General features: G+C 42.6%; 1 protein-coding gene across 5 annotated transcripts in view; it reads left to right on the top strand.

The window, feature by feature from the left end:
- The window catches only part of TFEB (transcription factor EB), a 111519-nt gene that overhangs the window by 47987 nt on the left and 46675 nt on the right, over window positions 1-16857 (top strand). The window contains exon 2 of one of the 5 annotated variants that reach the window (XM_040337672.1): window positions 10743-10925. The exons of the other annotated variants lie outside the window; for them this stretch is intronic. The gene's annotated coding sequence lies outside the window, so the exon portion shown is untranslated. The remainder of the gene's footprint in view (window positions 1-10742; window positions 10926-16857) is intronic. 5 annotated transcript variants of the gene reach the window in all.

Here is a 16857-nt window from a genome sequence, read left to right as displayed (position 1 = left end):
GGGCAGGAACTTTAGACGATGGCACAGCAGCGCCGTCAACACTGAGCATGCTCGGGATCGATCAGTGAATGCTGGGAAGAAAGCATTCACTGCATACAGGAAGAAGGTGCTTGTGGGCTTCAATTACCCACAAGCAAAATGAAAACGTCCCACGGCAGTTTTTATAAAGAAGCCTTCGGTACGATAACGGAATGTGGATGTTTTATAAAGTCTAAACAGTGAGTAATGATTTATAGTGGGAAAAAATAATGCAATGGGCAAAAAAACAAACAAAAAGAAAACTAATCGCCTCGGGACCTCCGCTTTAAGGCGGCAACAATTTCTGCCTCAGATGTACTATTTTAATTTTATCGCCCTCTTAAGAAAAGTTCTTGTTTCTTCCAGGACCTTCCTGAATCTTGGAATTCCTTATAAAGGGGTTTTCTCTCACCAGTCTTCATGCAGAGTGGTTTTAGACCAGCTAGAAAACAGCGATAGTAAATTAGAACACTTGCAGAATCGAGCTATTGTGAATCGTGGGGAAATTCTATTATTATTATCATTATTATTTTATAATTTATGATTTTGTGTTTCAAACTTTATCATACTTGGGATGTCTACTAGACTCTCTTGTTTGGACAGATTTAAGTGTGTTATTACTTAAAATTACAGGCCTAAAATATGCCAACTTTCTATGCAAAACAATGTACCCGCTTTGAGACGCAAAATATCTGACATAATCATACCGCCAGGGTGGTTAATGTTCCTAGTAACATTACAGGAAATGTTTGTCCCCGGTTGTATATGTCATTAGAGATGTCCTCTTTTGGTAACATGTATCTAAGGCACAAACAACGTGCTCATTATGTGGCAGATTAAGGCAGATCGACCCCTTACTCCGATCTGTAATCAACCAAGTCTCATGAATTTGCTGATCACAGAGCGTGCTGCCCGTGCCCCACCCGCTGCGCATGCATGGGGAGGACATACACGGACGTCCTCCCGGCAATTTAGGCCCGTGCTGTAGCAGTCTTTCGTCTATAGCACGGGCGTAAAGAGGTTAAACTGTGTACAGATCTGCACCTGTGGCCACTAATTTATTTGTGTATGCATGTTAACAATTATAATAACGTTTACATGTGTACAGTACAACTGCACTCTATTTAAATCCCCTGCCTTTTAGCAACATAAAGGACAATAGGCAGTTTATTTAGGAATTGGCCTGTGTCCTAGCAACAGACGTCATACTTCATATTCCCATCGCACACATTCCTGGATAAGCTCTTGGGTTTGGGTGCTCGTAGCAACAACCAGCTGGATACTGGTGCACGTTACAGTAGAAAGATTTGCCAGCACACCATGGAACGACGTAAATAGCGTAAATAGCGTTTGGACGGTGGAGAGGGGGCGCAGAGCAGTCCTCGGGTATGTCACTAATGGAGGAGAGCTGCTGCCGCCGTCTAGTCCCCAAAGAGAAAGGCAAGCCCCCCCCCCCGCCGCCGCCGCCTAGTTGATCAGCGCGGGGAACATTACAGCTTTCATTCGAATGGCTGTGTGTTCCCCGCCGCGCCTCATCATATATAGCCCCTCCCCCTTGTCCAGGCACTTTGATAGACAGATCACCCATCCCTTGGCTTTCTTTTTGGGGACATGGCTGCATTTGGGGACATGGCTGCATTTGGGGACATGGCTGCATTTGGGGACATGGCTGCATTTGGGGACATGGCTGCATTTGGGGACATGGCTGCATATGTGGATAAGGCTACATTTGTGGATAAGGCTGCATTTGGGGACAAGTCTGCATTTGGGGACACATGGCTGCATTTGGGGACACATGGCTGCATTTGGGGACACATGGCTGCATTTGGGGACACATGGCTGCATTTGGGGACACAAGGCTGCATTAGGGGACACAAGGCTGCATTTGGGGACACGTGGCTGCATTTAAAAAAAAGTATCGGTAATCGGTATCGGCGAGTACATGAAAAAACGTATCGGTACTTGTACTCGGTCCTAAAAAAGTGGTATCGGGACAACCCTACTAACAGAAGGACTATAGGCAGCTTTACTGAGAAATCACCAAGCTTCCTAGCAAGGGAAGGACGCTAGGCTGCTTCATTGAGAAGTTGCCTGCTTTCTAGCAAGGGAAAGGCGCTAAGCTGCTTCACTGAGAAGTTGCCTGCTTTCTAGCAAGGGAAGGGCGCTAAGCTGCTTCACTGAGAAGTTGCCTGCTTTCTAGCAAGGGAAGGGCGCTAAGCTGCTTCACTGAGAAGTTGCCTGCTTTCTAGCAAGGGAAGGATGCTAAGCTGCTTCACTGAGAAGTTGCCTGCTTTCTAGCAAGGGAAGGATGTTAAGCTGCTTCATTGAGAAGTTGCCTGCTTCCTAGCAAGGGAAGGACGCTAGGCTGCTTCATTGAGAAGTTGCCTGCTTTCTAGCAAGGGAAGGATGCTAAGCTGCTTCATTGAGAAGTTGCCTGCTTTCTAGCAAGGGAAGGATGCTAAAGGCTGCTTCATTGAAAAGAAGCCTGCTTCCTAGCAGCAGGACGACGCTAGACAGCTTTATTGGGAAATTACTTGCTTCCTAGCAATGGAAAGACACTAGGCAGCTTCTAGCAACTGAAGGATGTTAGGATGCTTCATTGAGAGGTCACATGCTTTCTAGCAACTAAAGGACACTAGGTGGCTTTATTGAAAAGTCACCTGCTTCCTACCAATGAAAAGACACTAGGCAGCTTCATTTAAAAGCTGCCTGGATCCTGACAAGTGAAGGACTCTAGGCAGCTTTCTTGAGAGGCTACCTGCGTCCCACCAACAGGACATGTATACTGTAACGCTGTACGCATGTAAACTTTGCTCAAACATTAAACTGTACAGCATACAGAGCACTTTTTGCACAGGATATTACTGCCAGTTTCTGCCATCTAGTTGCTGTCTTTTCATTTGGCCTTGTACATTAATCTTAAAGAGGTTGTAACCCTAGGAAAAGAAAAATAGAGATCCTGTACCCTTATAGCAGAATAAACAGCACATTGCTTGTGCTGTCTAATCTGTCCCTCTCTATGCAGTAAAAAACCTGGTTGATCCTGCCTATTCCTGTGTCCCCCTGTCTGTGCTGACAACGGTAATCACGGCTGCTGATCCATGATACCGTGGTCAGGTTATGTGCCTCTGTCATCCTGCTACTCTCCTCTCCCCCTCTCTCCCTGCCTGTCAGCTCCTGTGTATGAGCTGTCTCTGCCACCCCCCCCCTCCTGCCACTATTAGTAGCTGCCAGTAAAGGTAAAGAAATATTACTGCCAACCCCTCTGTTCTATCAATCCATCCTACATTGTGTAAAAGTTTGTATAAAACAATGCCTGTAAGTATCTTATCTCAGACCTTTAAAGGAAGTTCACGTGACCTCTGGCCGTTCTCCTTCCCCAACTAAGGGCTACAGCGAGAGTGGCTGAGTGGCCAGCACAGCAGTCACGTGACCTCCCTGGTTGAAGTCAGAGGGGATCTCGGCCCCTCCCGCTGTAGACCTTAGATCTGGGAGGAGAGAGGCCGGAGGTCATGACTAACCAATAAGATATTTACAGGTATCGTTTTATACAAACCTTTACACAGTGTAGGATGGATTGATAGAACAGAGGGGCTGGCAGTAAGATTTCTTAAAGGGGAGTTCCACCCACAATTTCACTTTTTAAATATAAATACCCCTGTAATACACAAGCTTAATGTATTCTAGTAAAGTTAGTCTGTAAACTAAGGTCCGTTTTGTTAGGTTGTTACAGCATTTAAATAGTTTATAATCTAGAAATAGACCGTGGCCATCTTAAGTGTGGGCATCATGAAGCCAGACTGTATGACTTCCTGGATTTCAGCTTTGCATATCTCGCACATGCTCAGTGCACAAGCAATGTAATAGGTTTCAGTCAGGTTTGCAAGGACTACTGGGAAACATGATGCCTATCCCAGAAACCCTTGCAAATAGCCTAGGCAAATAAGGAGGAGGAAGTAATGAAGGACTACAAAATAAAGGTATTTACAAGCAACAAATTAAATAATAATTGTCCATTCTGAACACTATGAGATTAGAGCATGCAGCACAGACAAACATAAAAAAATGGGTGGAACTCCACTTTAACCTTTACGACCACTTTAATATTGGCTGTGCTGTCTTAATGCCACTCAGTATGTTTATTCTACTGGTCAGAAGACATCACCTATTGCAAGGGATAGGTTGAATCATAAGATACAGATGATGAAAGATCTTTTGGTTTATAAGCGTATACTGGAATTAAAGAGAGTATATATAAAAAAAAACATACAACCCATATGGATATAGAAAAAGTTTTCTTGAGATGAAAACATATTCGTATTCTTGTTTTACTGGTATGCGAGTATGTGTGTGTGTGTGTGTTAGTATGTGAATACATAAAGAGGTGGTGTGTAAGTATGCAAACATAATATTTTGTAATAAACAATGCTTGGGAAACAAGAAGCTGTTTTACCGTACAAACACCTAATCGTCCTGAACTTTGCTTACATTATGGCATGTTCACTGTGTAATACTCAGAAGTTAATGAGTCTGTGCTATTCATTCAAAAGGGGTCACATAATACACTTTTGTGGTGCAGCTATCTATCTGCAGAGCATGGATGCAATGTCCATTAAGACAAAGGTGTGAATCGCCACCAACAAGACAGCCATGTTTAAAAAAAAAATAGCATGGCAGCTAAACAGTAAATCCCTCCCTGCATACTCCCATTCTACACCTACTTTTAGACCCCTTTCACACTGAAGCGCTGCTAAAACGCCGGTCATTTTTGCGGTGCTCTAGCGGCGTTTTTGCTGTGATTTTTGGGCACTAGCGAGTTGCTTTTTTTTTTTTTTTTAAAAGACCAGTTTTGCGGTGCTGTATATGTCCTCTTTTTGAAAAGGGATATCTCGGTAATGGCAGCAGCTGCTGCCACAACCGGGATATCCCATCTCTTCAGGCGCCGTTCCTGTAAACGATAATGGTGGTTTCTGCGGCGGATTCACCGCAAGATCACCGCTATCGATGGTGGGAGAGGAGCCCCCCTCTCCCGCGCCCTCCGCTGCTTACCGGAGCCGTCCGTAACGGCGTATGCAGACAAGTGAGGGAAAGATGTCCCCCACCCGTCTCCATACCATAGCAGGGCGGAAGCGACGTCAAAACGTCACTTCCGTCCATACGTCTTAAAGGCAAATTTTTTTTTTGTTGTCATTTTTTCAATTGACAATTTTTTTTTTTTATTCCATTTTAGTCTAAATATGAGATCTGAGGTCTTTTTGACTCCAGATCTCATATTTAAGAGGACCTGTCATGCTTTTTTCTATTACAAGGGATGTTTACATTCCTTGTAATAGGAATAAAAGTGACCCATTTTTTTTTTAAACGGTGTAAAAATAAATTAAATCAAGTAAAATAAATAAGAAAACAACTTTTTTTTTTTTTTTAAAGCGCCCCGTCCCGATGAGCTTGAGCGCAGAACCGAACGCATACATGAGTAGCGCCCACATATGTAAACGGTGTTCAAACCACACAAGTGAGGTATCGCCGCAATCGTTAGAGCGAGAGCAATGATTCTAGCCCTAGATCTACTCTGTAACTCAAAAGATGCAGCCTATAGAATTTTTTTTAAACGTCGCCTATGGAGATTTTTAAGGGTAAAAGTTCCACGAGCGGGTGCAATTTTAAAGTGTGACATGTTGGTTATCAATTTACTCGACGTAACATTATCTTTCACAATATAAAAAAAATTGGGCTAACTTTACTGTTGTCTTATTTTTTAATTCAAAAAAAATTTTTTTTCCAAAAAAAGTGCACTTGTAAGACCGCTTCGCAAATACGGTGTGACAAAAAGTATTGCAATGACCGCCATTTTATTCTCTAGGGTGTTAGAAAAAAAAACAATTTATAATGTTTGGGGGGTTCTAAGTAATTTTCTAGCAAAAGAAACTTGTAAATACCAAATCTCAAAACGAGTGGTTAAAGCGCATTGGAAGCACTGCCAATTCATTTCAATAGGCAGTGGCGTTTTTTAAAAGCTTTTTACAGCACTCGAAACACGCCCCAAAGATTCTGCTTGCAGAACTTTTTCTACCGCCCCGCAAGCCGCCCCAGTGTGAAAGCGCTTATTCAAATAAAAGGAGGCAGTTTTCAGGCGCTATTTTTAGAGCTAAAATGCCTGAAAACTGTGAAAGGGGTCTTATGGTCCACTCACACCGCCATGTGTGCATTGGCATGCTGTGGTACTTTGGATTTTAACATGCACTTTTTTCTTCTCTTATGTTGGCCTGCTGTTTTTTCCTTTGCGTTTTTTTATTTATGTTAATGTGCATTGGTTTGCTATGACACGTTACCATGCATTGCTCTGAAAAAATAAATAAAAATAGGGTTTTGTCTACTTTTGTTTTTACTGCAAACCAGCACACACCATGCACCAGTGTGAACTGCTCCTGTTCGTTCACATACCTTATTTTTTTTTACAGATCCTGGTGTAAATGGAATCCCTGGTACCTATTCTCTATGTGGCAGCAATGGGTGGGCATTAAAGTGATACCAAACACACACGGTTTCATTTACAATGTCCCTTCTTTTTCTGTATGTGGATGATGACACTGTAATTGTTTTATTCTTATGTGATAGCTGTCATGACTCAGCTCTCTCCCAGCCTGTCTGCAGGGAAACATAAGCAGGAGGAGCCTCTAGTCCTCTGCTGCTGGTCACATGTTAAAAACCAAAACAGCTTTTGGAATACAGAGTAAAAATAAATAATATCAATAAACTGTTTTAAATTGACATACAAATATAATGTATTTGAAATCAAATCATATTTCGTGGAAATAACATGGTGTGGGTGGATTTCTGTCACACCGGCTGGCCACGCGACTCGGGCCTGTGTCTTAAAATAATATCCCACCCCTTTGTGTTTAGGTGGTTAGTGGGCATGGATGAGGAGAGAGGGAGTGAGCTGTCATTTTTACCACCATGAATACACCCACATATGTGACTCTATAGTGACGTGGGCTGCTCTGATACGATGGGGAAGAAACAATCAGTATAGAAACTCACTGAAAACTAAGCGTGTGCAGATTGGCCACTACAGCCCTACAAAATCCCTAGCTGAATTGGGTGGGGAGATAGAGATAGAGAACATCAGGATCAACCAGTTTTTTTTGCAGAATACAGAAAACAAATCTCATAGTGACTGAGCGAGTATGAACAGCATATAATACAGCATTTATTGCTAGTATTTTTATGATGTGGGTTAAGTGACATTTTCAAACTCCAGAAAGTGGGGCTGCCGATGTGTTGTATAGGTATCCTAGGCCCAGGGGGTGTCTGTATGATTGACTGGGCTCACATGTAATGGGTTGAGTGTCGCTGACCTTCATTCAACCCAAAAGTGGAGCTGCACTGGACTTTATGGTCCGTACACACGATTCGAATATCGTACGAAAAAAGCCGTCCGAGGAAGAATCGTACGATAATCGGATCGTTGGTACAGAGCTTTCGAGAGCCGATCATGATAGTTCATCCGATTTGATTTTATCGGACATGCACGAAAAATGTTCTCGCATGCTATCCGATCGTACGATTTTCCTTTAGTCAGTACAGTCTTCGTCTGAAAATATAATACAAATACATTACAACACATGACATCACTTCCGAATTTTTTTTTTTGTGTCGTATGAGAATTTTCGTGACTTTAATAACCTATTTAATTTCTACTTGCGACTATTAAGCGAAAAAAGTCATACAATCTGTCGTACGATATTCGGATCATGTGTACGGGGCATTAGGCAGGAAGGTCAGCAGGGGATGGCACTAAAGAAGAGGTGAGCATTGCGCAGAAAGTTTTTTTTTTTTTTTCTTTTACCATGTTGGGCTTTATTAAGAAAAAAATAAATACAGGAGTTCCAATTTATATGAGCATCTTGCATAGACCTAAGGCTTCATTTCCATGGACGTTTTACAGCCACTTTTTTTAGCCTTTTTTACAGCTTAACCACTTAAGCCCCGGACCTTTTAGGCAGCTAAATGCCCAGGCCAGGTTTTGCGATTCGGCACTGCGTCGCTTTAACAGACAATTGCGCGGTCGTGCGACGTGGCTCCCAAACAAAATTGGTGTCCTTTTTTCCCCACAAATAGAGCTTTATTTTGGTGGTATTTGATCACCTCTGCGGTTTTTATTTTTTGCGCTATAAACAAAAATAGAGCGACAATTTTGAAAAAAATTCAATATTTTTTACTTTTTGCTATAATAAATATCCCCCAAAAACATATATAATTTATTTTTTTTCCTCAGTTTAGGCCGATACGTATTCTTCTACCTATTTTTGGTAAAAAAAATCGCAATAAGCGTTTATCGATTTGGTTTGCGCAAAATTTATAGCGTTTACAAAATAGGGGATAGTTTTATTGCATTTTTATAAAAAATTTTTTTTTTACTACTATTGGCGGCGATCAGCGATTTTTTTTCGTGACTGCGACATTATGGCGGACACTTCGGACAATTTTGACACATTTTTGGGACCATTGTAATTTTCACAGCAAAAAATGCATTTAAATTGCATTGTTTATTGTGAAAATGACAGTTGCAGTTTGGGAGTTAACCACAGGGGGCGCTGTAGGAGTTAGGGTTCACCTAGTGTGTGTTTACAACTGTAGGGGGTTGTGGCTGTAGGACTGATGTCATTGATCGAGTCTCCCTTATAAAAGGGATCACTCGATCGATACGCCGCCACAGTACGCCCATCTGCCTGTCCGTGCCATTTTGCGGACGTAAATAGTCGTGCGGCAGGCGTTAAGTGGTTAAAAACGCCTGTCCATGTTTTTTTTTTTTGAGCTGGAGCTCAAAAACGCTGCGGTAGCGGTTTTTATCGTTTTTGAGCGTTTTTTAACGTCTAGCGTTTTTACAGCTCTAAGGCTGGAGCTTCAGAACGCACTGGTCCTGTTTTTTTTTACAGCTTAAAAACGGCTCAGCCATCTACAGCTCAAAAACGTCATGGTGGGCATGAGGCCATAGACTAACATGGAGAGACGTTTTTAAGCTGCAAAAAAAGCTCAGAATAGTGGCTGTAAAAACGTCCAAAAACGTCCATGGAAATTAAGCCTTGAGCCCTGCTTCACACTGGGCTGAACTCGCACGGCTTCACTCCCGCTGGCAGTCCCGATTTCGTCCGCGAAATCGCAAAAAGTAGTACAGGAACTACTTTTTGAAATCGGTGCAGAGCCGCAGATGCGGCGTCGCACCGATTAGGACAGTGTCATTGCCGACAATTGCCGGCAAATCCCGCCAATTTGAGATGCGATTTCACATGTGAAATCGCATCTCAAATCGAAGGAAATCGTACCCAGTGTGAACCTGGGCTAAAAGATACTTCAAGGGTCATTTGAAAAAAGGGAATCAAAGGAAGAACATTGTGTTCATTACAGAACAAAGTGACTTTCAGTGTCTGCTAAAGCTCAGCATCTTGTTACTGTGTATTTACCTCATGGTCCAGCTGTTGTTCGTTTGTTCAGTGTCTGTCTTATTTAAAGTTGACACAAAATGTATAGTATAATAGGGGGCTTAGCTACCCAAGGCATCTAATTGTCTATAGCGACTGTTCTGCTGGTTATTTTTCATATTTATTTATACAGCAGTAGCAAAATATCACTTTGAAACCCCTTGGTTTCTGTGTTGCACCTCAGCTTTTGGTTTTCTCCAGATTTTCAAATCTCATCCCTCCTTACTGGTGAGTCAAAAAGAAAGCAGAAGTCGCACACAAACAGGCTGAGCTAAAGCAGAAGAGAGCTATTTCGGGGCATTGATTCCCCGCCCATAGCATCAGACCCCTTCGTATGAAGAAAGATTCAGCTGACACGCATCCAGGGATATATAGGTAAACACCTACCTGGATCTAAGCACACTGTACACATCCGGCCATAGAGGTAGGATACACACACAAAAAAGACGCAATGTGGTCGGATGACCAACATAAGGGCAACAATTTCTGTTTACGTTATACTGGCTTTCATTACGGCAGGGGACAGATGGGGATTTGGAATCCTGACAGAACATACTCGGCAGTGTAAGAGAAGAGGGCATTGCTCGCGGATAAACATCTCTCTCACTATGTGCACCCACTGCAAAGTTTCTCCTTTGCATAAGTATTGTTGGCCTCAAATTAAAATGTATTTGGTGCAGGTGCATATGTTCTGGTCCACTGAGCTAGCAGAAAGGTTTCTGGCCTTAAGCAAGGACAGAATCTTCTGGATAAAATGTAACTAGTCCAATTCATTCTGTACAGCGAGTGACCTTCTGTTCTGTGGTAGATCCTCTGAGCCAGACATGCTGTGTTATTAGACATTACGGAACTTATGGCGAAACTCATATGGGAAGTGATTGCTGTTTGAACTTTGGGTTACTTTCTTGTAGAAAAGTACTTTTCATAGATAACTAATACTGTGTTTCCCTGAAAATAAGACCGGGTCTTATATTAATTTTGGCTACAAAAAAAAAACACACTAGGGCTTATTTTCCGAGGATGTGTTATTTATTTATGGTATGTACAAAAAAGTTCCTGTGTCCCCTGTCTTCCCTTCCCCCTCTTCCCCTGTCAGCTCAGGAGTCCTCATTGTGAAATTCTGTAATTCAAAAAATAAACCTTAAAGTCCTTGTAAAATCATGTAATCCGTTCTGTAAAAAGATTATATATTGTGCAGTGTCTCCTTGTTTAAATTTATTGTGGAAAATACCTTATTTACAGTGACGCTGGGTGCTCATGTGACCCCCTGGAGCTTTTCTTCCAAGCTCCAAATACTGCAGAGGGAGAGGCCAAAATCCTCACTAACATCGGCCTGCGCAGAGGGAGGGGCTGCTGACGTCACTCGGGAGGAGAGGAGAAGAGCTCCGGCAGGGCACGGGAGCACCCAGCGGCGCTGGAAATAAGGTATTTTCCACAATAAAGTTAAACAAGGAGACACACTGCACATTATATAATATTTTTGCATAACGGATTACATGATTTTACAAGGACTTTAACTAGGGTTTATTTTTGGGGTAGGGCTTTATATTGCAGCCATCCCCGAAAATCACCCTAGGTCTTATTTTCAGAGAAAAACTGTTTTCTTCAAAATATCATATACTTGCCCAGTCATAGCATTGTGCTTATGTATCTCCACAGACAGGTGTCCTGATGGATTGTTCATTGATTATGGACCTTGTATACTCAGATTGTAAATCTGTGGACTTTTATATGTGCTTTAGGCTTAAAGTAAATGGGACGGTTTAAAACCTCCCCTGGACGATTGTAACTTGACAGATAGTAACCGACGTTTAAAAATGTCAGTTTTGCCGCGTCCAGCCACGTTTGCGTTTAGGAGTGTTTTCAAATTATTCTTTATTTTTTTCTTCAAATGGTCAAAAATGTATCTCCATAAAAATGTCTGTAAACAAAACGTGGCTAAACATGAGTAACCATTTTTGCACACGTTTACAAGAGGCGAGTTCAGGAGCAGCTGAAAAAAACGCCCAACTGCTCCTAAACGTCTGTTTACCAGCAGCAGTGTACATGAAGCTATCTTTATAAAGATGTAAAGGTACAATCTTTTTTTTCTAAATAGCTTCTTTTACCTTAGTGCAGTCCTCTTTCACTTACCTCATCCTTCGATTTTGCTTTTAAATGTCCTTATTTCTTCTGAGAAATCCTCACTTCCTGTTCTTCTGTCTGTAAATCCACACAGTAATGCAAGGCTTTCCCCCTGGTGTGGAGTGTCATGCTTGCCCCCTCCCTTGGACTACAGGAGAGTCACAACGCTCTCTACATTGCAGATAGAGAAAGAAGCTGTGTGTTAGTGGGCATCCTGACTCTCCTGACTCGCGCGAACATTTAGAACCCCATTGACGTCTATGGGACTCGAACGTTCAAATTCAAAAGTGCTAATTTTAAAGCCTAATATGCAAGTTATTGTCGTAAAACGTCTTGGAGAACCCAGATCTTGCCCCAGGGAACATCAGGCCCCAGGGAGTATCAATGGAAAAAAAGTTTTAAAAACGGTCGTTTTTTCAGGAGCAGTGATTTTAATGATGCTTAAATAAAAAAAGAAAAAAAAAGAAAAATTCCTTTAAATATTGTACCTGCTGGGTGTCTATAGTATGCCTGTGAAAACTCCTTTGAGAACCCTGAAAAAACGACCATTTTTAAAACTTTTTTTCCATTGATACGTGTTCCCTCGGGCAAGACCCGGGTTCTCAAAGACGTTTTCACAGGCATACTATAGACACCCAGCAGGTACAATATTTAAAGGAATTTTTCATTTTTCATTAAAATCACTGAATCTTTAGGTGCAAACTACAGAGCACACGGCCAGTACACACCAAGTAGCTTTAGGTGCAAACTACAGAGGACACAGGCAATAAACCATGTAAGAATACTGCAGCTAGCACAATCACCTGCCTGCCAGTAAATTAGGAAGAACTGATCTAGCTAAACTATACAGTGTATAAATATATGTACAACACCTGGGATGTATATATATCCTCTACACACTTTAACATTAACTGACTAGCCTGCCTGCCTGCTCTATCTACCTGCAAAAAATGACACTCTCTCTGTCTCTCTCTGTCCTCTCTTAACCACCGCAACACACTACACAAGGCCGACCTGCAGGCGGCCTTTTATAGTGTGGGGCGTGTACTAAACCCCCTGAGCCATAATTGGCCAAAGCCACCCTGGCTTTGGCCAATTATGGCTCTCCGTTTTTTGCAAGCTGTGATTGGCCAAGCATGCGGGTCATAGTGCATGCTTGGCCAATCATCAGCCAGCGATGCCGCAGTGAATTATGGTCTGTGAAACGTAACTCGAATTTGGCGCGAACGACCCGTTTTGTTCGTATTTCGACGAAGGACCGAACATACGATGTTCGAGTCAAAGCTCATCCCTATTCTTTAACATACAAATGAGACCATGAGAACTAACAACACTCGTGCAGCCCCAGACCATGACACTCCCACCTCCATGCTTGACTGTAGGCAAGACACACTTGTCTTTGTACTCCTCACCTGGTTGCCACCACACACGCTTGGCACCATCTGAACCAAATAAGATTATCTCATTAGACCACAGGACATGGTTTCAGTAATCCATGGCCCTTTTCTGCTTGTCTTCAGCAAACTGTTTGCCATGAGGTGCCATGTTGAACTTTCAGTGACCAGTATGAGAGAGTGAGAGCGATAACACCAAATTTAAGACTCCTGCTCCCCATTCACACCTGAGACCTTGTAACACTAACGAGTCACATGACACTGTGGAGGGAAAATGGCTAATTGGGCCCAATTTGAATTTTTTTCACTTAGAGATGTACTCGTATTTGTTGCCAGCCGTGTGTTAAATTATTTTAAGGGGACAGCAAATTTACACTGTTATACAAGCTGTACACTCACTACTTTACATTGTAGCAAAGTGTAATTTCTTCAGTGTTGTCACATGAAAAGATAGAATAAAATATTTACAAAAATGCGAGGAGTGTACTCACTCTTGTGAGATACTGTATGCACCAAAAGCTGTCAGTTGGCAGTTTGAGAAGTATGCCTTGTTCTGGTGTGTTTGGGCCATGCGTCCGCTTGGATGTCACATTGGGAGCAGCAGCTGTGTCTGTGCATCCATGCCATCCCAAAAAACAGCAATATGACTGTTGTCACTGGGATGCACACATCACCTGTGCATCTCAATGCTGGTAAAACATGACCCTGCATTGGGCACAAATGAAATCTCCCTGTGTGAAGGAAGCCTTACATTTTCCAATGAGGCTGTAATATAAGGTTCTTTGCAACAGGTCATACATTAACCCCCTCCATGCTGCATAATACAAATAGCATTGTAGATTAATCAACCCCCCAAAGAGTTAAAGTAGTTGTAAAGGCTGAATTTTTTTGTGCTGCTCCCCCCACAGCCCCCCTAATACTTACTTGAGCCCCCTCTCGATCCAGTTATGTGCACAGAAGCCTCAGCTCTCTTGGGTTTCTCTATTCTCATTGGCTGAGACACAGCAGCGTGAGCTTTGGCTCTCACTGCAGTCAATCACAGCCACTGAGAAGAGAGTGGGGGGTGGGGGCGAGCCATGGCTCTGTGTGTCATACAGACGCATAGAGCCGCCGGGTTTGGCAGCGAGCACACACGAATGTCCCTATAGCCATCAGCTTGCTATCGGGGGCACTGGCCGGGGGGGGGGGGGGAGCCTGGAGCACCAGGATCTGGGCTGCTCTGTGCAAAACCATTACACAGAGCAGGTAATTATATAGTGCAATACAGCATCATCATATAACTGGTGTGGTGGTGATTATAGGTTGACCGATATGGGTTTTTCTCTGGCCCAGTGTTCATCAGTGCCACCTCATCAGTGCCCACCAGTGCAGCCTATCAGTGTCCATCAGTGCCACCTCATCAGTGCCCACCAGAGCAGCCCAGCAGTGCCACCTTATCAGTGCCCACCAGTGCAACTGCACCCTATCAGCGCCCACTAGTGTAGCCCATCAGTGCCCACCAGTTTAGCCTATCAATGCCCTTCACTGCCACTTCATCAGTGCCCTCCCGGTGTTCTGTCATAAAGTCCAACCTGTCAAGGCTCTGTTCCGGCCCCTCCCCTGGCCACAGACAGAAGACAAAAATACATTCATTCCCTGTTGTGCTGCACACCCTGCCTTGTCCTCCAGACTACAACTCCCAGAATGCAGTGCCGCTGGTAACAGCCAAACGGCACCCGACTTCCTCCAAAAAGAAAAAAACTTTAGCAGACAGCGGCAGTGATAGCGGCCGTTTTGCATAGAAGGTAGACGGCCTGGGGGGAAATTTCCCAGAGCAGTACAGTGTAAGTATAGTAAACTGTTCTACTCTAGGGAGGTGATCTGGATTTTTTTTTTTACACACTATAAGAATTTTACTGCTATAGCACCCGCTTTTTCTAGATGAAATATATTCATCATTGTTTACTATTGTGATTAGCTGTGATTGGCCACGGCTAATCACATGGTACAGATGAGTTAAGATTGGTCCTGTTTGTACCATATGATCACTGTGACCAATCACAGAGACACAATAGTACACAATGAATGGCATTAATAAATGCCATCCGTTGTGTACAATTGTCATGTGATCTGCTGTGATTTGGTCACAGCAATCACATGGTACTGGCAGCAGGCTGGTACACTGATCTGTCATCCGCTGTGTTTGGTGGACACAGCAGGTGACAGATCGTGACGCAGTGCGGGCCATGGGGCACGTGCCTGGCACGTTCTGGGGTGGAGGTTCTGGGGATGTCCCACCCAGCCATCATTTTACTAAAGGCCGGACAGGAGCATGTTAATATCACTTTAACTACTCCAGCCAGTTTACATGGGGATTATTATTGCAGAAACTGTCATCAATGCTGGGGGTAATTACATAAACTGGCACCATTGCTGGGGATTATTGTTGCAGAAACTGGCACTGATGCTGGGGGATATGATTGCAGAAACTGGCACTGATGCTGGGGGATATGATTGCAGAAACTGGCACTGATGCTGGGAGTTATTATTGCTTCTACTGGCACAAATGCTGTAGGGTATTATTTGGCAAACTGGTGGCACTCATGCTGGCGATTATTCTTATGGAAATGGACTTCGATGTGAAAGGGTGGCTCCTGATCTGAAAGGGGACCCTTGATGTAAGTGGGCTGTGATTTAGGGAGCCACTGCTGATACGAAGGGAACTCTGATGTAAAGGACACCATCTGATGCTAAGTAGGAGCTTCTGATGTACAGTATAGGAGACTCATATGTAATGGGGAGACTTCTGATATAAAAGGGGACTAAATTTACTTTGTTTAGTACTGGCAGCAAAGTATTACTCAGCGCCTGACTGACTGTATCTGAGTGTATACATGGCAGGATTTTTTAAATGAATTCTAGGTTTATGTAGTCTCTCATTCATAGTACAGTATTTATGTAGTATTTTGCAGGTACGAGATTAATATAATATAAATATATAAAGCCTATGATACAGTAAAAGGGTATGCAGCTGACCTTATTTTATCAATATATTTATATATGCAATAATTTAAAGTGTACAGAAAACTGTCCTATTTAATTTGAAAAATATGGAGCTCATTGTTTCCTTCCTCAGCACAGGACATTCATCCTTTTTTGCAGTTTACCTGTCAATAGAGAAATATAGGTGTTGCAATAGATGATCTCCTGCTAAAAAAAAAAGATAGTAAACGGCCGGTTCACTTGTTTCAAAACTTTGAGACATTGACGTGGGGGAAAAAGGGGTTTGTCCAAGCCAAAGAAAGAGAAAAAACTACTATTACTTGACCATTATGGACTGAATAAAACCAACAGAGGGGGTGAAAAACAATAGGAATTGAACATTTTCTTCTCACATTCAGAGAAAGGCAAAAAAATAAATAAAAAATCCCCAATAAATAATGATGCAATTTGCTCCAAAAACAAATAAAAAATCCTTCCCAATGCCCCAGGAGGCAATCTGATATTCCCTGGATCAACTACCCCTGGTGTTATTGCCTATACATGATAGTATCCAGTTATAAATTGTGCATCAAGGTCTTATTTTTTTTTTAACCTCTTCCATACAGGGCAGTTATACACACTTCCATACCAGGCCTATTCTGGCACTTCTCTCCTACATGTACAAATCATAATTTTTTTGCTATAAAATTACGCAGAACCCCCAAACATTATATATGTTTTTTTAGCAGACACCCTAGGGAATAAAACGACGGTCATTGAAACCTTTTATCTTGCACGGTATTTGCGCAATAATTTTTCAAACGCCTTTTTTTTGGAAAAAAATTGTTTCATGAATTAAAAAAATGAAAAAACAGTAA

The sequence above is a fragment of the Rana temporaria genome, chromosome 2, assembly GCF_905171775.1.
Source record: "Rana temporaria chromosome 2, aRanTem1.1, whole genome shotgun sequence".
Lineage (NCBI taxonomy): Eukaryota > Metazoa > Chordata > Amphibia > Anura > Ranidae > Rana > Rana temporaria.
The sequence above is the reverse complement of the archived record's forward strand: the minus strand, read 5'-3'. Positions and strand labels throughout refer to the sequence as shown.